Raw genomic sequence first — 20,331 nt, 5'->3', positions numbered from 1 at the left:
TGCCCCAGGAGGGGAAGGAGAATAAAGGTGTGTATTGTGATTCTCGCATCGACCGGACGGTAGTTGTTTCCCGAGCTTATGAGCCAGCGAGAGACCTTGAAACATTGAGCTGTTGCCCTACACTTGAAATCATCAGATCAACACTCCAAGGTGGAGTTGAATAGCCGATCCCCTTGCCTGTTACAAGTATCGGATCCAGTGACTACTTCTCGCTCTCGTGTTCTCTGGAGCCTGTGTGCCCACATCCATGAACAAGCCCCAAGCGGAGGTGTTTTTATGGTGCCCCTCCCATTCTTCCCTGTCCTGAGGAAGACCCCCACGTAAGGGATAAATAGCCTCCAACATCTTAGGGGTCGAAACGTCAACAACTTTCAATATCTGCCAGTGTGATCAACAGCGAATATTCACCGTGACACTTTATTCAAATATGGCTACCCATTCAACTGATTGTATTTCGAACTTTGTGGCTTGAATTATGAGCCTTGTTCTTTTTGTAATAAGTATTTGATTGAAACTGTATTCTCTTTACTTATTCCCTTTTTATCCTCACTCCAATCACAATACACACCTTTATTCTCATTCCACACCTGGGGCACTGCACTATTTTGATATTTGTTTAATGATGCTATGTATTGATGTGTGTTCAGTGTGATTAAATAACACTGCGTTCCAAACATGTTTACGTTTGCTCTCTATTTGTTTCCTTTATCATTGTAATTTTGATATTGATGAACTGGCCTTTGGGACCAGCTATTTTATTGTACTGCTTTATACCCAGGTCCCAGGGACGTATATTGGGTTTACCCGTCTTTTGTAACTGTTCTAGCCAGGCTGGACTATTGCAATAGACCGCTCCTTGGCACCAACAAGTCTGTGACTAAAAGGCTACAGGGCACCCTGAACGCTGCAGCCCACGCGCTCTTTGCCCTCCCTAGGCACTGCTCAGTTTATGTCCCTCTGCGCCGACTTCGCTGGCTGCCTATCGAACAGAGAATTAAATTTAAAGCACTTTGCCTCACTTGCAAGATTCTCCCAGTTCAGGTCCAACGATTTTGAGTGATCAATGCCTTCCCTACACAACGACACGTGATCTACGCTCGCCTTCCTCCATCTGGCACAAGATCCTTGGTTTCACTGAACCAGAGTCGGAGGGCGTTTATTCAAGGTGCTAGCCCCAGCCCTCTGGAATTGCATGCCTCTTTCCATCAGAAGCAGTCCCAACTTCCTGACATTCAGAAGGCTGGTGAAGACCTGGCTCTGTCACTGACCATTAGTTTCCTCTCCCATCCTACTTTGTCTGCTTCCAGCGCTGCGACTTTCCTTTGCCAGGTCAGCCATTCGCTTTACAAATTATATAACATAACATAAGTGTGGCAGGGTATGCTCAGACGTGAGTCTCTTGCTCACTTTGCCACTGGATTCAAGCAAGCCGGGCTGAAGACGGCTGGAATGCCAGAAACCGGTCCTCGGAACCTTATTTCCGGTCCAGGGAAGAGATGGCTTGGCAGTTCGGGCTGGACTGTTCCCATGAGGCACAGAGTCAGACTGATTTGCATATGGCCATGTCTGAACTGGGGTGGCGGAGTGGGCTAAAGAACGGTGATGGATTAAACCCAGATCTTTTGACTGGGTGCGAGTGTTTGATTGATTCAGGATGCTCCGTCCATCACCACCCCCTTTTGTACCGCCGACCTCCATCTGGCACAAGTTCCTTGGTTTCACTGAACCAGAGTCGGAGGGCGTTCATTCACGGTGCTAGCCCCAGCCCTCTGGAATTTCATGCCTCTTTCCATCAGAAGCAGTCCCAACTTCCTGACATTCAGAAGGCTGGTGAAGCCCTGGCTCTTTCACTGACCGTTAGTTTCCTCTCCCATCCTCCTTTCTCTGCTTCCAGCGCTGAGACTCCTTTGCCAGGACAGCCATGCGCTTTACAAATTATATAACATAACATATACATCAGAGAATGCCAGCCCATGAGCTACTGTGCCAGAGAAAACCAGCCAATGAGTTACTGTGCCCCAGAATACCAGCCAATGAGTTACTATGCCACGGAATACCAGCCAATCCGTTCCAGTGCTATGAAATACCACCCAATCAGTTACTCTGCCACCAGCCAAATTGTTTCAGTGCCACAGAATACCAGCCCATTCCATTGGTTAACTCTGCCATGGAATGCCTCTCCATGTTCCTAAGCTGCTCACTGTACATTAGAGTGGAGAGAACTGGACACCGTCAAGCTTCAGAAAAGTGAAACCACAGAGGAGGCTGCAGCAACAGGGGCCTGAGTCCATGAACAAGAAATAAATGTTTCTGTGCACCAAACAAAGATTGGCCGAATATCTTGAAGGGTGGAATAACGGTGTTTAGAGTACTTTGGTCTCAAAAGCAGATTTCAGGTTCTTTTCACTGGATGGCTAAGGGATTTAGTCAGAGAAAGAGCTATGGTTCACAGAAATCCACATTTCAGTGCAAAGCACATGTCTTTCTTGTTCATCTACAATTTGGACTATGTCATCAGGGTCTCTTCCCTCGGGGAAAAAGCCCTGCTTCTAGATGATGGTGACTGGGATTTGCATAGCGCACAAATGCTGCAAGAAGTGTCTCAGCGCTAGTCTTCCACTAATACAATTACAGCTGAGTCTAAAGCCATGTTTTCAAATTCTTTTTGAAGATCTGCTCCGAACTTGCCAGATGGAAGTCCAGGGAAAATGTATTCTACTCAGAGGGTCCAAGAACAGAGAAACAGCGCCCACCTGCCCTAGTATGGTGAATTCTTGGGACCGTAGCTAGGGACAGAGCTTCCTAGCTGGACAGCGTAAGTGAATTCTGGTGGTCCGGTATCTAGGGCCTATCCAATGTAAGGTTCTGTAGATCAGAACCCATGTCTTATAATAAAATTTGTTTCCTCACAGGGAGCCAGTGCAGAGCAAACAGGTAAGTATTGTCAGCGGAAGATTACGAAGCAGCCGGGCTGCTGCATCCTAGATCACCTGCAGTCCATGGTAACATAATCTGCCAATCCAAGGTGCAGAGCGTTGGCATAATCGAGCCTAGAAGTGATAAGGGCCTGAATGACAGTCTTCCGGGCTGGAACAAACAGAAAAAAATAACTTTTTCAACAAATGGAGGACCCCAAAGTTAAAGACCAGACTAATGTTGGCTCTATTTTGCCTAGGTTCGTTATAGAAGTACCACATAGATATAAGAATTAAGAAGTTGTGGGTTGATTCTGAACAGCTGAAGCTTGTTCAGAGTGGTGGCAGCTCACCTGTGTGTTCAGGTTTCACACAGGGAAGTCACATTGCGCCAGTGGCGGCTGCCAGCAAGGAAAAGTAGTTGGGCGGCGAGAGACAACAATAAATAAATTAAAATGAAAACGTACCTGGTGCCACGTTGCCTCAGTGCTCTTCTACTCCTGATAACAGGCCGCCAGAATCCCCTGCGCCAATCTAGGCGCTGCTCCCATGCTGGTAATACTTTTACCCAGCATGGAAGAAATGCTGGGATTGGGCTTAGCAGGCTGGTTCTACGCTCCCAAAGGGACTGGGAGCCTGTGCCTGCTGTTCTCCAGGCAAAAGCCCGGAGATATCCAAATGAGCATGTCGGTTTGGCCGTCCAAAGACAGCTGGACCAAACGTCATGCCCACTTGCATTGCCCTAAGCCACTCCCCCTCCTTGCTGCTGACAGAGGATGGCCCCTTCCTCAAGACTCAGTTCCTGATCCGCCATGAAAAATAAAACTGGTTTATTATCATTTTATTTTATATTTGTGCCTATTGGCTGAGGCAGTGGGGCAACATTCCTCCACCTCGCGACTGAGTAACTTCTATATCTAGCTCCATTTGTCTCTTCAATGGCTGGCCTCTGCAGCCCCAGTGGTGCTGTATCTGGTAGTTGATGTGTTGTTTTGGCTCACGGCACAGCAGGGAGAGCGGAATGAACCATGGGAGGCAGTGTGCACATTTCTGTCCAATCGTAGCAAAAATTCCAGGCACAGAGCCACGTGCCTTTGTGATTGGCTGTGGAATCAGATTGGAAATTCCTGGCACTTTGGAGACTACACATATCTTTTCTGTCCCTCTGAGGACACCGTAGTTTAGTAAGTCCATCGTCCTCCCGCCTATCCTGAAGATCTCGTCCTGCTTAGCAGGTCAACTACAGGTCGGACCAGACCTGGCCCTATCTGTCCCATCCAATGATGCTGTGTCTAGGCGACTGTCTACTGGCCTTGCAAGACATGATTAAATGACCCTTTTAAGAGCGTCAGAACACAAGGCGCCACAGGAGCCATCAATGCAAGGCTGCTGGCCGCCTTCCCAGACAGCTCTCAGTGCCATGAACTATTATCACTGATGACCTGTGACCCCCTGGTGCACCAATGAATTCGGACTGTGCAAGTTTCCTTTGGCTCATGATGATTGAGAATCGCTTGCATACATATTCAATATAATTCAACATTATTCATGTTTCCCATTGCCTTGCTGGGCAGTATTAAATGAAAGTCTGCAACAGAGCCCCTGCGTGTGTGCAATCCATGCACCCTTGCTGTTATGTTTTTTACATACAACAATTTTGTCTCTACTTCACGCACATCTGGCGTTTACTTGAAGGCCACGTTAGCGCTGACTAAATATCAACCAGCACGTGTATTGTGATCATGATATTGGCTCCAAAAAATTGTTAAAGTAGGTGTACATTTACTCCTATTAACTCCGTGGTGACAATATTGCAGAGTTGGTAGTAATGTCGTGATAAAGTGGTTCAACCGCCTCATGGTCAGCGTTGGATTTGAAAAGATATTGCCCAGGTTTTTCCCCAGTAAAACGCATAAAAATCCCAGATGTAATGATCTTAAGAAGAGAAGCCTCCATTCTAAGGAATTTGTAGGTCGGTCGATAACGGCCGAAAATCGGTATTTTCGGCCGTTACCGACCGGTTAACAATATTTGGCATGTAGGGGGCAATATTTTACTGAATCGGTAAAATTACCGATTCGGTAATTTTACCGATTCGGTAAAATAAAAAAAATCGGTAAATTTACCGATTTGAAGCCACCCATATGTAGGTGGGACTCTTCAGAGTCCCAGGAGCCTTTACGAATCGGTATTTTACCATCAAAACCAATTTGATGGTAAAATACCGATTCCGGTGTGCATGCACATGTGTGCATGCACACCTATGTCATGTGACAGGCAGACCTGCCCTTAGGGCACGTATGCCTGCCACATGGCACCTGTGCCTGTTTTGGGGGTGCCAGAGGGTGTCAAAGTGACACCCCCTGCACCCTTGTGAATTCTTTAATTACCGATTCGGTAAATACCGAATCGGTAATGCCTAATCATTCCTATGGGCTTCAAAGCCCATAGGAATGAATGGGCATTACCGATTCGGTATTTACCGAATCGGTAATTAAAGAAGTGTTAAGGATTCGGTAACGAATCCAGATGTTGGCACCTACATACCATTTACCGATTTTGAAATACCGAATCGGTACAATTCGGTATTTTAAAATCGGTATATGTTTTTTACCTACATCTGGCCCTCAGCGCCCTGCCCATGAACTTTGAACTACAGGTCCGCGAAGAGCGCGCGGTCCGTCGCTGACCTACGAAGCGCTGTGATGTGATCGCATGGTTTAGGTTTGCGCTTCAGAATCCAGCCGAACAGCAAGAGTCCCACTGCGGACCTTGTTGGCATTTTACAGGATTCAGGTGACTTCGATCTGATATTGCATCTGAAATATATGCTGGAGCGGATGTTTTAAATATTAAAAACAAAAAAAACATTGCATCTCTTATGATTCAATTCAGTCTTAAATGAATGATTGCAAAGCCTGTTGCTGTGGTTGTCTGACTTCAGCCTAGATTACCCTGTAGAGTCTCCGGCAGGCCTGAGGCATTCGTCACATCCGGACGGTGGGTGAGACGGTGACCCTGTCCACTTATAGATATTTGAACCACACGCGGTTCCGGGGATGGCCTGGCTGTAGGGGTGGGAGGGTCTAGTGATTCCTCCGGCTCGCTTCAGTGTGGCCCTGGCCCTCACTCATGCTGGTCATTTGACTGACCATGGTCCGGGCCATGGTACGTCACGCTCCTGGTCTAGTGCATGGCTGGAGAGCGTGCACCCGTTGTGTCTGTGCTTGCCCAGGGGGGTGGATTGGCGGGTGGGTGTGCTCCTGGTGCTCAGTTTGTGGCTTTGCAGGCCCCTGGTGACGTCACTGGTCTGGTCCTCTGGCTTGGGGTCAGTCCTGGCTCTTTTAGCCCACCTGGGGTGGGGGTTGCCCTTTACTGGAGTGCTGGCTGTACGTCTGTCGATTGTGGCAGCCGGTGTTCTCGGACTGGTGTTTGGACTAGCCACACGCAGACTCAGCAGGAGTCTGCCCCTTAGGAGGAGATACTTGTGGGAGGAGTGATAGGGGTTAAAGGTCACAGGCTCTGCTCTGCTATGAATGAAGCCTAAGAGAAGGGGATCTCGGACAGCTCCACTGGGTTGAAGTGCGCAGAAGCGCGTGTTTTTTTTGTTTTGTTTCTTATCACTGACATAAGCCAGACCGGTCATGCAATATACTTTTATTTTAATGATATAAGAGCTGTGTCCAGTTACAATGGGTCTCGTACCTGCTCTCCTCTCCTCAGGCCCTCCTCTGTTCTCTCGTAGATATAGTGTCCGTTCTACACGGGCCTGATACAGTGTCTCATACATTCTCCAGTATCTCCCTCACATGGCCACGTGCATTCTCCAGTGTCCCTTGGATAGTGCCTCATGCATTTTCCAGTCTCCCTCACTGAGCCTTAGATATTTTCCAGTGCCTCACCCAAGCGGCTTCATACATTCTGCAGTGTCTCCCTCACAGACCCTCATACATTCTACATTGTCTCCCTCATGGACCCCAATACATTCTCCAGTGTCCCTCACCGGGTCTCATGAATTCTCCACTGTTCCTCACAGGGCCTCAAAAACTCTCCAGTGTCTCCCTCACAGGGCCTGATACATACAGCTGCAAAAACAACAGTTGATGGACAGAATGCAGAACAATGTCATACATTCACCCCAGTACAGAGATCTGGGCCTAAATCCATCCTTTTTTTACTCACCATGCCATTCCAGTTTGAACCCAACCATATGCAAATCAGTCTTGACCCTGTGCCTCATGGGAACAGTCCAGCCCGAACTGCCAAGCCAGGTCCTCCCTGGACTGGAAACAAGCATCCTAGGACCAGTTTCTGGCTTTCAGCCCTCATCAGCCAGGATAGCTTGATTCCAGTGGCATGGAGAGCACAGGACTCACATCTGAGCAAACCTGTCCCACTCGGGGTGACAAATGCAAAAACAACAGTTGATGGAGAGAATGCAGAACAATATCATACATTCACCCCAGTACAGAGATCTAGGCCTAAAGCCATCGTTTTTTTGCTCACCATGCCATTCCAGTTTGAACTCAGCCATACGCAAATTAATCTTGACCCTGTGCCAAATGGGAACAGGCCAGCTCGAACTGCCAAGCCAGGTCCTCACTGGAAACAAGCATCCTAGGACCGGTTTCAGGCTTTCAGCCTTCATCAGCCAGGTTAGCTTGATTCCAGTTGCATGGAGAGCACAGGACTCACATCTGCGCATACCCGTCCCAATCGGTGTGACAAATGCAAAAACAACAGTTGATGGACAGAATGCAGAACAATGTCATACATTCACCCCAGTACAGAGATCTGGGCCCAAATCCATTGTTTTTTTGCTCACCATGCCATTCCAGTTTGAACCCAGGCATATGCAAATCAGTCTTGACCCTGTGCCCCATGGGAACAGTCCAGCCCGAACTGCCAAGCCAGGTCCTCCCTGGGCTGGAAACAAGCATCCTAGGACCGGGTTCAGGCTTTCAGCCCTCATCAGCCAGGATATCTTGATTCCAGTGGCATGGAGAGCACGGGACTCTGAGCAAAATAACGATGGATTGAACCCAGATCTGTGACTGGGGGTGAATGTTTTGCCAATGTGCAACATTCCGTCCATCACCTTGTGTGTTTTTCTGTTCGCCCTATGTGGGAAGGGAATGCCCAGATGTGGGTCCCGTGCTCACTACGCCACTGGAGTCAAGCTATCCTGGCTGATGACTGCTGATAGCCAAAAACCGGTCCTAGGATGCTTGATTCCGGTCCAGGGATGACATGGCTTGGCAGTTCGGGCTGGACTGTTCCCATGAGGCACAGGGTCAAGACTGATTTGCATATGGCCATGTCTGAATTGGGGTGGCGTTGGTAAGCAAAATAACAATGGATTAAACCCAGATCTTTGACTGGGGGTGAATGTTTTGCCAATGTGCAACATTCCGTCCATCACCTTGTGTGTTTTCCTGATACATACAGCGCCAGCACGGAGACATGGCGTCCACTGAGGCATGGCGTCCTGCAGCACCGAGGCAGAGCCTGCTACAACAGCAGAACAAGGACAGTCACAACAGCGACTCTCCAAGGCATGGCCTTCACAATACTCCATGCAGTTTTTAGTATATTTATAACTTATGTTATGTAACTAAAGCCTGCCCTACAGAAACAGTGCCTGTTGATTCTCTGTGCACCCGTGTTGCTGCTCAAATTAAGAGTTTAAATACAAGAGAGAGAGAGAGAGAGAGACAGAGGGACAGAGAACGAGAGACAGAGAAAGAGAAACAGAGAGTTGGCATCGCTGCAGGTGTGGTGACAAATTGGGAGGTTGAAAGTGAATGAATCCTTCAGTGTTCGCTCCAGGCCCGGGGATCTCACTGAATCACTTCACACAACCCCTGGCGTTGATGACCTCAGTTACGGCTGTCACCCTCACAAGGCCCGGACCAATCCTGGACTCGTCTCCAACCCCAACTCCCGAGGTTCCAGAGAGAGGAGTTCTTGCGTTCACGTTTAGAATGTAAAAGATTTTCACCAGTCAGGTGTCTTGTAGTGAAAGTGTGAGACCTCACGTTACTCTTGTGAAAATGTGTGAAATGTTATACGAATTTAAGAGATTACATACAATTATTTTTTTTTAGTGAAATTTACTTTGCCGGTATCTCATGTGACTTTTTTAACATGAGAACACACTGATGAAAAAAGGATCTACCACGTTACCGGCAGGGGATTGGTTTGAGACGCAAACATAACTCAGAACATGTTTTATGCATAACCCAGTCTCCCGTATGTAAAGATTAAGCTAAAGTGCACAATGCAATATTTTAAAAATTCGCAAACATTTTGAGAAATATCTAAAAATACGCAAAATGTAGTCATCCTGCACATTTGGCCGCCAAATGTCACATTTCTCTCAGGCCTACTCACAGTACAGCTTTACTCAAATGTAGTACACAATTGTTTTTTTCACCCACACCCTGCTCACCATCAGGAAAGACCTGAAAACTGACCTTTCCAGAGCCATTCATAGAGACCTCAGGGCCTTCCAACACCTGTGAACCAACTGATGTAAACAACATGTTCTGATAGTTTCCCTAAATTTCAGATAAGCGATGAAGCAGGTCTTTTCAAGCAAGGAGTCCTGCTGCAGTGAGATCTTGCAGAGTGGCGGAGTAAAGGGCTTTTTTTAAATGTATTTTTTTATGTCGCAAACAGAAAGAAGGCAGGAGGACTGGTTCTCTAGAGATTGGCTGTGTGGTCTCACAAAGCATCGTGTGGTATTATACTCAGAGCCACGGGTAAATTATGTGACATGGCTGAGTAAATTATGCGGCAAGAAAAGGCAAATTATGCGGCACCTTTTGTAATAGTACTACTTCTTTATTTCGTCATTTTTAAACAATGTCTGGGCATTGTACACGTTTGATACCCAAATATAGCAATACGCTACAGGAAGGTGAACCATCCAGCGTTGCAAAGGGCCTTCCATTGCACAGCATCACGTGTTGCTGTATAATTTTGATCTGTTTGAGGTAGAAACTACTTTTTTTGTTTTAGCTGCAGATTATGCGGTGGATGGTGGATTATGTGTCAAATCTATAATTATGCAGAAATTGCCGCAGCCGCACAATCGTATAATTCGAGTGGCCTTGATCTTCCTCTGGAAAGAGAGTCTGACATGCCTGGCGCAGCAGTTCAGTCTTAGGAGGCAAAGAGGTCTCAGCTCGCACAGTATTGAGGTGTCTCGCACAGCAGTGATGAGAGGCCCAGCGCTGTGAAAAGCGATCACACAGAGGCCGAGAGATGCCCTGCCCATGGAGGGGGGGGGGTTAGGTTTTTGCATAGGTGAGGAGTCTAACACAACAAAGAGACACACAGATCTTGCAAAGTGACGGTGTCTCGTGCAGCTGCGATGGTTCTGGCACTGTGGATTGGCACAAGAGGTCTCTCACCAAGTGAGATGTCTCAAAAGGTACTAGTGAAAGGCCTCGTCTGGCACGGAGGGGCCCACAGACTGACAAGCACACTGGAACTGTGAAGAAGCGCTGACTGTCCTCACACACCCGCCTTCCCGTATGGATCCCAGCTTGCGGTAGAGACAACACATAGCTGAACACCTTGCAAGTTTCTTTAAAAAGTAAAAGCGACAAAAAAGTAAAACGACTGACGGTTTAAAGGAGTTTGAATAACAACAACATAACTTCCAAAAAAGACTTCAGGAGGCCACGTTGCAAAGAAGAGGGGGCGACTTCACAACCCCAGATCAAAAGTCCCCTCGGCGCGCTGCCCGGGCACCCCCTGGTGCCAACAAGTTCTCGAACACTTTAAATCGCCCGGCACTAGCGCCTGGAAGCCAACCAGCCGGCAATGAGCTCTACAGAAACTTCTCTCTGAGATTACGAGACACAGCAACAAGTGTTCCCCCGCCGGCTCCCGGGCCTCCCGCCCCTTCAGTCCCCTGGCCCCTCACCTGGGATCTCCTCCGTCCTTGCAGGGCCCGGCCTCAGCCCGCTCGGTACACGCAGCGCCCCGGAGCTGGGCTCATCCTCCAGGTGTGGCGGCGGCCGACGGCCTGGCGCTTCCTGGTTCGGTTTTTTTCTCTCCCTCCCTCCGGCCGGGAGTCGGGTTTCTGATTCCCTGGCACCTCGGCGAGCGAGGCTCCGCCCCGAGGAGGCCGGGCGGGGAGGGCAGGGCCTTCGCCGGGACTGGGAAGATAAGTGCACATTCCAGAGGCGGCACTCCCTGCGCCTACCCCCGGGCGGCGCACACGGGGACTCCCGGCTCAGAGTCCTCCCTGGCACACAGGGGCCCTGCTCACAACTGGCACAATACCAGGTCTCCCCCTCCTCCTACACATACAAGGGCAGGGGTGGCACCGAAGGCCCGCGCAGGAACTTCAAGAAAAGTACACATAATGGAGCCATGCTGTGCCCATGGGAACTCCCGGCGCAGAGCCCTCCCTGCAGACGTGGGTTGTGGCTCTGCTCACAACTGGCACAGTACCAGGCCTCTCACACACTTATAAGGGCAGGGGTGGCAGACTCACTGGAGGCAGCTGCACAGGGGAACGCCGGGAGCTGAGTTCTCCCTGGCACACAAGGGCCCTGCTCACGACTGGCACAGCCCCGACTCTTACACACAAACTCAAGGGCAGATGTGGCACCGAAGGCCCGCGCAGGAACTTCAATAAAAGTACTCATAATGGAGCCATGCTATGCCCAGGAGAACTCCCGGCGCAGAGCCCTCCCTGTAGACGCGGGTTTTGGCCTTGCTCACAACTGGCACACCACCAGGTCTTTCACACACTTATGGGCAGAGAGGGTGGCAGACTCGTCCAATGCTCCGGGACTGGGAGAAACTTACACACTGCAGAGCCGGACGCAGTGTCCTCCCTGGCAGACGGGGGCTGTAGCTCTGCTCACAATCGGCACAGCACCAGCCCCACCCCTCCCTACACACACATACAAGGTGTCGTGATTGCAAGCAGCCCAAGAACACGCATGCGCCACTAACCTTGCTCTGAGGGCCAGCAGAGACGACAAGACGATAGTCCCCAAAGCCTCTCCCCATAAACTCTCAACACTGGGTAATCCACCACTGTCTGAGGGAATCTGGAAGGAGGCCGCGAGGTGAATGAGCAGAGGACGTCTTTGGTTCCTCGAATTTCTCAGGTCAAAGCTACCCCGGTAGGCATAGGGAATGACAGTACTGCAAGTGGAGGAAAAGACAAACAACAGGCTCTTAGTACCTAAACTGTTGTTGCCCTTCCCGCAATCCCCCTTATAGTTAAACTCACCAATATCTTTTCTTCTACACACCGTAGAGATATCAGGAGAATCAGAAGCAAATAGGATGGCCAAAAGTGTATGAGAAGTTACTTCACTTCTCGATGGTTGCATCCACCTCGACTTGTTTATTATTAGGTAGCAGAGTATCCTTCTGTTAGACGTTAACAGCACGTCTAGTCATCACCACAATACTTCTTGTGGATAAGAAGGAAACAGATTCCGTAATCTTCGTCTTTACAGGTACGTAGTAATGTAACAGGGTAAACAGGCAAGTCCACAAGCACGTTACACTACTTATGCTCAGGCGTTTATGGAATTCAAAAGTTTGACAACAACACAACGGAAATAAGGAGGCCATCCCGCACTCCTCTCAATACTCAGTTTACAGAACACGGCTTGCACACCAACTCCGCGGTGACCGGGACCTTGCAGGCTCTTTCCAGGCGTGGCGCGCGTAAGGACTCTGACCACGCTGGCTCTTCGTCGGCGCTGGAAAACACTCGGACTCTGACCACGCTGGCTCTTCATCGGCGCTGGAAAACACTCGGACTCTGACCACGCTGGCTCTTCGTCGGCGCTGGAAAACCCTCGGACTCTGACCACGCTGGCTCTTCGTCGGCGATGGTAAACACAGGCACACCAACCTCACAGGTGTCACCGTCGGCAGATAGAAAACAGGCATCCACAGGATAGGAAACGGTGCCGTCTCAGGAACAACATTGACAAGCACTGGTCCGGTGACTGGGAGGAACCTATATAGCGTCCGCCCACTTCCCTGGTTCTTGGCGCCGCATTGCCTTCTGGTACCAGTAGTTCTTCCATTTGGGAAGCGTAATGAAAATGCACTTTTTCTTCCTCTTGCCTGCTTGCGTGATCGCTACAGTACCCCCTCTCGAGGACCGCCGTCCCGGCAGACGACCTGGTTTCCCAGGGTACTTTTCATGGAACTGCGCCAATAAGTCAGGACAATGAAGATTGGTAATAGGTTCCCAGGTACGGTCCTCAGGACCAAACCCCTTCCAATCAACCAGATATTGGATCCTACCTCGCACCATACGAGAGTCCAAGATAGATGCGACCTCGTACTCATCCTGACCCTCGATCTCCAGAGGTTGAGGGCGGTCTGGCACCCGGACATCCGGAAGGCATGGGCGAAGAAGTGACACGTGAAACACAGGGTGTATCGACCATGACACAGGGAGAGAAAGCTTCATGGCTACCGGATTTATCACCTCACTAATACTATAGGGACCAATAAACTTAGGCTTCAGTTTACTGACTCCCTTCAAATGCAGGTTACGTGTGGATAGCCATACTTTATCCCCCACTTTATACTCAGGCTCCAAGGAGCGTTTTGTACCCGCATAAAGCTTCTGGGCCTTTTGGGCATTTTCCAAGCAATGTCTAGCGTCAATCAAGATGGCCCTAAGGTGAGCATGATGTTCATGAACAGTAGGTACCAAAGAGGTGGCAGGCCACTCAAAGGGAAGCATGTTAGGATGAAAACCATACAGGCAAAAGAACGGGGAACACCCCAAGGTGGTATGTACAGCATTATTATAGGCGAACTCCGCCAACCACAAAAGGGTGGTCCAGTCAGCGGTGTTTTGCAATGTAAAACAACGGAGGTATTGTTCGAGTGTTTGATTTAGCCTTTCCGTTTTTCCATCCGTTTGCGGATGGTAACTAGAGGAGAGGCGTGCATCGATTTGGAGCAATGTACATAGAGCCTTCCAGAAACGGGAAGTGAATTGTGTTCCACGATCTGTTATCAACACACTTGGTAAGCCATGCATCCGCACGACATGTTGCAAGAAAACCTTAGCCAATTCAAATGAGGAGGGTAGACCGGGCAAGGATATAAAATGTCCCATTTTCGTGAGATGATCAACTACCACCAGTATAACGGTTTGGCCTTCGCAAGGGGGCATCTCCACAATGAAGTCCATAGACACGGTATGTCAGGGTTTGTGTGGTATCGGCAACGGTTGTAGCAGACCTGAAGGTTTAGCATGACTAGACTTCCCTTGGGCGCAAACAGCACAATTCTTGACGTATTCTTTCACGTCGGCTCTAAGACTAGGCCACCAAAACGATCGTTCCACCGTGGCAATGGTTTTATGTATGCCCATGTGTCCACCTAATACTGAATCATGAGCCCATTGTAACACCTGTAGTTGTAAAACGCTCTGAGGTATGTACAATGCATGATAATGGTATGCAAGCTGGTCTTTCTTGCATCGATGCGCTGGATCTTCTCGTATCCAGGAAGGAACATCCAAAACAGACAGGGCAACTTTGCAATCCTCCTAAAAATCCTTGGAGGTGATTAAGGCTACTGTGTCCTCCAGAGTGTGTGTCTCCTTAAGGATGGACGGTGGTTCTGTGGAGGCGGCTGTCTCCTCATCCCCAAGCCGAGAGAGTGCATCTGCTTTCCCGTTGCGTGTTCCGGGTCTGAACTTAATCACGAAATCGAAGTCGGAAAAGAAGAGAGTCCACCTCAGCTGTCGAGGAGTCAAGGCTTTCGCTGTCTTTAAAAACAACAAATTACGATGATCTGTAATTATTTCTACTGTATGCAAGGCTCCTAGAAGATAATGTCTCCACTCTTCACATGCTCTTTTAATGGCAAGAAGTTCTTTGTCCGTAATGGTGTAATTAACTTCACAGGGAGTGAGTTTCTTTGAGTAATACGCCACAGGGTGAAGCTGTCCTGTAGAAGGGTGTCTTTGGGACAGCACTCCCCCAAGAGCATACTGTGAAGCGTCGGTTTCCAGAATGAACGGCAGTTGGGGGTCTGGATGTCGTAGTACAGGTGCTTGTGTGAACTTCTTCTTCAGAAGTTGAAAGGAACTTTCTGCTTCCTCTCCCCATATGAATGGAGCATTCTTTCGCAGTAGTGCCGTGATAGGTTGAATGGTCTTGGAGAAATCCTAAACAAAACTCCGATAGTAGTTGGCAAAGCCAAGGAAGCTCTGCACTGATTTTACGTTTCTAGGCGTCTTCCATGATAAAATGGCTTCAACCTTACTCATGTCCATCCTGAACCCTTGGGCGTCAATGACATACCCCAAAAAAGCCACTTCTTGTACATGAAATAGGCATTTCTCTAACTTAGCATACAGGGAATTCTGTTTCAATCTGTCCAATACGGTCTTCACATGTGATATGTGTTCTGAATAAGACACAGAATACACCAAAATATCATCTATGTACACTATGCAAAAAGATTCCAAGCACCCCCTTAAAACCTCATCCATAAAGTACTGGAAAGCTGCTGGGGCGTTGCAGAGACCGAAAGGCATCACCCTGTACTCATAGAGGCCAAATTTGGTTCTGAATGCTGTTTTCCACTCATCCCCCTGTTTCACGCGCACTAGATGGTACGCTCCGCGGAGATCAAGTTTGGTGAAGTATCGAGCGCCTTTTAACTGGTCCATTAAGACTGGAATCAGGGGGAGAGGGTATCTGTTCTTGATCGTCACTTTATTTATGGCTCTGTAGTCAATACAGTGTCTCAATTCTTCACAGTCCTTCTTTGGAATAAAGAACATGGGTGATGAGGCAGGGGAGGTGGAATGTCTTATAAATCCAGTAGCCAGGTTTTCATCGATGTAGGTCTTTAGATACCGTGTCTCTTTCTCCGTTAAGGCATACACTCGACTACAAGGAATGTCTGCTCCAGGGACAAGGTCTACGCGGCAGTCATATGCCCGGTGAGGAGGCAATTGGGTGGCTTTTTGTTTGTCGAACAGAGCACTATACTCTAGGTACTCTACTGGCAATGTCGTGGCACAACAGAACTGGTCGACTGTACAAGAGTTTGCTAAGTATGTAGCAGGTGATGGGTCTGGTGCGGAGCTATAAGTAGCTTGACGCTGACAATGCTCCTTGCAATAATCAGACGTCATACTGACTGTTCTAAAGGACCAACTCACCACAGGATCGTGTAAGGTAAGCCAGGGCATTCCCAAAATAAGACGGAATTGCGGTGCATCAATGAGATCGAACTGAATGTTTTCACTGTGCTCCTTCCCAAAATCCATCCGTAGTGAAAGGGTATGAGACGCTACTGGACCTGAAGAAAGGACCGTTCCGTCCACTGCCTTGACGGTTTCAGGTTTTTGTTTCTTTTCACATGGAATGCCCATTCGAAGGGCATATTCTCGATCGATATAATTTCCTGTAGCCCCTGAATCCAGCAGGGCATCTACAAGTAAAGACTCCTGAGCTGTGATCCATAAGGACACGCTGACATTCATTTGGGCGACCGCAGGATGTAGGGTATTCGCTACAAAAGGGGAGACCATGGTAGATGGGTGTCTCGAATCAGAGGTCTCTAACTGATCCGAGACCTTTAGTTTTCCGTCGGCTCGTCCATTCTCGAAGTGGCCTGTACTCTGGGGAGAGGGGTTTTTCCCGGAACGTAATTTCTAGCTCGGCAATCATTTATGAAATGACCACCTTTACCGCAATAAAGACAAAGTTTGAGTCTTCTTCGCCTGTCCTTCTCTTCTTTGGTGAGTGGACCACGGATCCCCCCTATCTGCATTGGTTCAGGACTTTCTGGTGCCTTGGTCTTTTCTTCACCCCCTTGCCGTGCTCTGACCATGGGGAATGAGAACCTGTAGTGAGGTTCCGTGACGGTTCCGTGACGATTTGAACCCGTGTTTTCAAGTTTGTCAGAAATACATAATATTGGTATCAGTGAACCGCAAATGATCCATTTAGCATACCCTGGTGTTTTCGCTACGCTACAAGCAAGAGCACTCCTTTTATTGACATATTTCTGATCTACCCACGGCATCCATCTTAGATCATGGCAGCCATTTTGTGTTTCTTGCCCTCACATACGCAATAACCTCTGATCACTTCATTTCGATTAAGGACACGTAGCCTTAGCCGGAGATTCACCTCTTACATGACACGTGCACCTTAAACCAGATCACGCTGTAGCTGCATGACTCGACAAAGACTGCCTCCTCTGCCCGAGGCCAGTCCTGCCAAACTGGTCTTCGTGTCCATTGTCCTGATCATGATTAGGCGGCCGAAGCCGGTAGCCTTGCCCATTTACAACCCACAAGCATCTCTTATCCCGCTTTCCTATCTTCCACACCTGGCTCCGTTCCTTTCTTTCTGAAACTTTATTAGGGGGAGGTAACGAACTTTACGATGAGGCGGTCCGGGTCCTGAATGCAATATTGACAGGGAATTGTGACGAACTAGTGGGAACCCCTCTTCGTAGATGTTTTGTATCAGATTTTATCAACGGTTCCTGTGCACGCCAAATATTTATTGTCTATGACACAAAGGTTTTGGGAATGTACCAACATGTGAAGAATTCGCCTGAAGGCCAAAAACTAGTATATAAGGAGCAACCCGCTTTGTACAATTTGAACAGGCTCCTAGATTCTGCCCGTGTGTAGTATCTGTGACTTCTGTGTCCCTCCAGTAATAAACCTTTGGTCTTTGACGCCACCATCGAGAAGCCCGTGTTTCTGTTCATTTGTGCACCAAGGCAGGTGGAACTCCGGGGTCTTTGGGTGTTGTTCCCTGACACCTCTGGACGGAACCAAAAAGTCCAGAACTCCAATTGGCGCCCAACGTGGGGCGACGTCATTCGGTACCGGTCCAAAAGCCTGAAGAGTTCGAGAAGCTTCGTGTGAAGATTCCTGAGGGAGGCGCCCCACTTCATCGATCCCGGCATATCGCAAAAGTGGCCCGAAGTTCTCTTCCACGAGGGTTTCCCGTTCAGGACGGCTGCAGTGGGCCGTTGCCTTGACCGTCGCCCTGTCTTGGACCCGAGGTGCAGTCCTTAGTACGGCGAAACGTGACGGGTTTCTCCTTGGTGACGTCTTCAGTGACTCAGTTAAGTATTTAGTGATAGCTAGCTGGTTACTTTGTGAGGATTGTTAAAATCCTTGATTGGTTCTTGGTTTGGTTTGGTTCTTGGTAGGATTATCACAGGTTGTTCTGGTTAAGATAATCTATTTGGTTTAGTTTGGGTATCGATACAACAGTTCGTTTTGGTAGGCCTAAATTCTTGGTTCAAGTGCACATATCTGTTTTGTGTTTTGTTTGTTTTGTGTTCCGGACTGAAAAATGGTAAGTCGGAAAATGTTGTCGTGCTTTGGTTGCAACCGTGACTCACGATTGGAGGACTCTTGTCTGGTTCCTCCGATTGGGACTCCCCTATATGATTTATATTGTAAACATGGTGTGGGTCCTATATCTTATAATGAGGTATGGGTCCGTTACACTGCGAAGGATGGTGTCCTTAGTTGGCCACTGCATGGTAGTTTTGAACCCGAGATTCTCGACAACTTAGAAGCGAAATTGTTTAGGAAGAAAGCCCGGCCGGCAATGTTTGATTCTTTCCGTTATTGGCGAAAAGAATCCAAACAGAGAGAAATGAAAAGGTTGAAGGAAGAACAGAAAGAACAAGAAGAGTTGACTCTAGAGCAAGCGGCTAAGCAGTTGCAGGCTAACGAGTGTGAGAAGGCCATAGATGTAGCCATTAGAGAGCATAACTTAGCGATTGACAAGTGCTATCCTGCCTTGCCATCGAAAATGGCTAAGATACTGGAGGATTCCGAAAACGATCCTCTGTTATCTTATCTGTTACGGTCACCTCCACCGTATGCACAAGGTGTTGCGGCTCCACTTGTCCCGAATGTTCAATTGCCGGTTGCTGGACAACCTGGTGTTCCTGCTCCTGTCCCCCAGAATCAAGTTCCCGTACCTCCTGTGATGAATGTGAATGTTCCTACAGCTCCTCCTCTTCCTGCACTGCCAGCCTCTATACCTACATCTGTACCTACTGTCCCACAAACTATTTTTCTCGATACTCCTACTGTTCCGTTATCTATTCCTACCTCTACTGCGTTCTCTACGTCTGCGAGTGTGCTAACTCCACTTTCTGTTCGTCGAAGAATCACTGATTCTGTTACTAATATGCTGTCTCCTTTATATAAAACTTTAATTAAGACTCCTACTCCTGACTCAGTTCAGAGACGTAGTCAGCTTCCAAGTACTGAGGAACGGGGAATTTTAGATTCCACGGCTCTCAGATGGATTTCGAAGAGTAGAAGATATAGTACGAGAGATGTGCTAGGCACATTTATGCAGTGGGGGGAACCAACGCAACGGTATGTCTTTGATGAGATGTGCTCGTTGTTACGTGAAGAAATAGAAGAAGATGATGTAGAATCAGATTTGGAAGATTTAATTAAAGTTCAAAAAGAGTTTGCTGCTGGAATGATAGTGGGTGATAATATAAAAGAAGCGATGGAACTTATTTTAAGTTTTAGGAATGATCCATCTCTTCGTTCACCGAGAGATTTAGAAAAAGGAAAAACGAAGCTAAGTCGCCAATATCCTATGAGGGAAGTTCCTCCAATCTGGCGCGAAGCAATAGCACGTGATGATAATGCTGGTATTGCAGCTGCTCCAGCACAGTTCCAAAGAGTGTGGATACACATTCCATGGAAGCGAGCTGAAGTGCTAGCGGTGAAGCAGGCCTTGCCAGATCCACGTAAGAATCCTGCTGGATATTACAAGGAATTAACACAGACAGTTGAGGCTTGTATAATGAACTTAGCTGACATCGATATGTTATTTGGCAATGTAGTTCCGCAACCAGTGTGGGCTAAAATTCGTAGAGAGGATCATCAAGCTGCCTTAGGTGGTGATTGGGCAGCTATCACTGCAGCAGATGGTCAGCAAATAGGTGGTGCAAAACCCGAACCTCTAATTGCTAATCTACCAGGTAGAATAATTGATCTAATGAAGACTCTGATGCCAGCATTGCGTGTAAATTGGGACAAGCTGTCAGCATGCAGGCAGAAGAAAGACGAAAGTGTCTCCGACTTCTTCACAAGGTTTGAAGAGACTTTTGTAGATCATAGTGGTCAGGACATGAGTACAGAAGGAGGACAAAGACTGTTTGTCGATAAATTTGTGCATAATTTGTTACCTGAATTATGCAATAAATTAAAAGACTCAGAAAGTGCGTGGGCTGTATCCACAACAGCGCAAATACTTGCGACTGCACAGTACTACGAAAATAGGGATAAAGAGGAAAAGGAGAAATCAGAAAAGAAAACGAAAGATTTAAAAACTAAAGTTCTTTTGCAGCAGGCGTATCCGCCTCGCACGAATCA

At 48.2% G+C, this 20,331-nt stretch overlaps 1 protein-coding gene across 2 annotated transcripts in view; it reads right to left on the bottom strand.

The window, feature by feature from the left end:
• LOC147724855 (protein FAM83H-like) overlaps positions 1 to 11,020 on the bottom strand; it is a 233,759-nt gene extending 222,739 nt beyond the window's left edge. Inside the window, exon 1 of one of the 2 annotated variants that reach the window (XM_086966350.1) lies at positions 10,852 to 11,020. The gene's annotated coding sequence lies outside the window, so the exon portion shown is untranslated. The remainder of the gene's footprint in view (positions 1 to 10,851) is intronic. The other variant, XM_086966349.1, reaches the window with a different exon arrangement.
• Between the last annotated feature and the right edge of the window lie 9,311 nt (positions 11,021 to 20,331).

Source organism: Lissotriton vulgaris, chromosome 4_1 (assembly GCF_964263255.1).
Source record: "Lissotriton vulgaris chromosome 4_1, aLisVul1.2, whole genome shotgun sequence".
In the NCBI taxonomy this organism is placed as follows: Eukaryota; Metazoa; Chordata; class Amphibia; order Caudata; family Salamandridae; genus Lissotriton; species Lissotriton vulgaris.
The sequence above is the reverse complement of the archived record's forward strand: the minus strand, read 5'-3'. Positions and strand labels throughout refer to the sequence as shown.